Consider the following 1,222-nt stretch of genomic DNA (forward strand, 5'->3'; position numbering starts at 1 on the left):
GGGAAAGATAAAATGAATGAGGGGCCATAAAATGCTCTCATGGAGACTATGAAAATTGAGATTGTCATCACCAAGAGACTTTGTGTGCTAAAAGATGAGAGTGGCAATGTCACAATCATTACTACTATCAAGAATATTAATTGCATTTGTAGATTGTCCGTTGTGTGAGAGCCATGTGTGCTTACTTATGAATTAAATGTGATTTGAGTTTAAGTCATTTTTTTAAATATTAAAAATTTAAATATTTTACTTTTTAATATTTTAAAAATATTTTTATAAAAATTCAAAGTATGAACACTATAATTTTATCATTTCAATTATTTCGTTAAAAAATAAGAATAATCTAAAGGATTCATGTTTGAAAGATTTATTTATTGAGACTTCAATGTCAAAGGTGATATGAAATGCCGTCTATCTCATGGTTTAGCGTTTAGCATTCAGGCCCACTTGGAGGTTAGAAAATGGGTCTATTGATAATATAAATAACCAACTTGTAGGATAATAATTTGGGAAAAACTTTTCATAGGCTATATTTTTTTAGTTTTTTTTAAGACAAATAAATTCATGTACTTCATATAGGCAGCGTTTAGCTACAAGAAGGATTTAGCATTAATATGATTTAGGTTGTAGATCAAATTTACGTTTAATAAGATTTATGTAATCCGATAAATCCAGATTACACAAACGATGGGAGAAGCTCGTGCGAAGACGAAATAAATCCGTCTTGGGATCAGATGTACAAAATACAGAACGTGAGAAAAAAACAATAGAACATGATGAAATTCATTTTAATGATGTGTTTGAATTATTTTTCATTTTTTCGATGTTTAGCTATATTTAAGTTAAATTCATGACTAAATCCGATAATAAGCAGGTTACAAAACACCCTCTTAATTAATCCAATTTATTAAATCCTTATTTGCTGATTTATTAAATTCAAATTTAAGATGAATCAAGACAAAATAATCTTAAATCTGAATTTCTAATTGCATTACACTTTTAATATATGCATAAAACTCACATTTTTAATATTCAACTGAATTTCCTAAATCCATTACATAAATCCTATTAATATGGTCGTACCAAACACCCATAAAAACTTAAACGTTTTAATTAAAAGATAAAATTCTCAGCGGCCTCGAGTTGCCTGCATTTTTTTCCTGTCGAGTTCTTTCAAAAATAAACTTCACCGGTCGAAGTTCTTTACCCGAAACTCGGGTAG

The 1,222-nt window shown here is 28.6% G+C and overlaps 1 protein-coding gene across 1 annotated transcript in view; it reads left to right on the forward strand.

Moving 5' to 3' along the window:
* Window positions 1–1,128: 1,128 nt before the first annotated feature.
* The window catches only part of LOC110028664 (gamma-secretase subunit APH1-like), a 33,118-nt gene continuing 33,024 nt past the window's right edge, over window positions 1,129–1,222 (forward strand). Inside the window, exon 1 of the mRNA XM_020730610.1 lies at window positions 1,129–1,218. The gene's annotated coding sequence lies outside the window, so the exon portion shown is untranslated. The remainder of the gene's footprint in view (window positions 1,219–1,222) is intronic.

The sequence above is a fragment of the Phalaenopsis equestris genome, unplaced genomic scaffold, assembly GCF_001263595.1.
Source record: "Phalaenopsis equestris unplaced genomic scaffold, ASM126359v1 Scaffold000521, whole genome shotgun sequence".
NCBI classification, from domain to species: domain Eukaryota; kingdom Viridiplantae; phylum Streptophyta; class Magnoliopsida; order Asparagales; family Orchidaceae; genus Phalaenopsis; species Phalaenopsis equestris.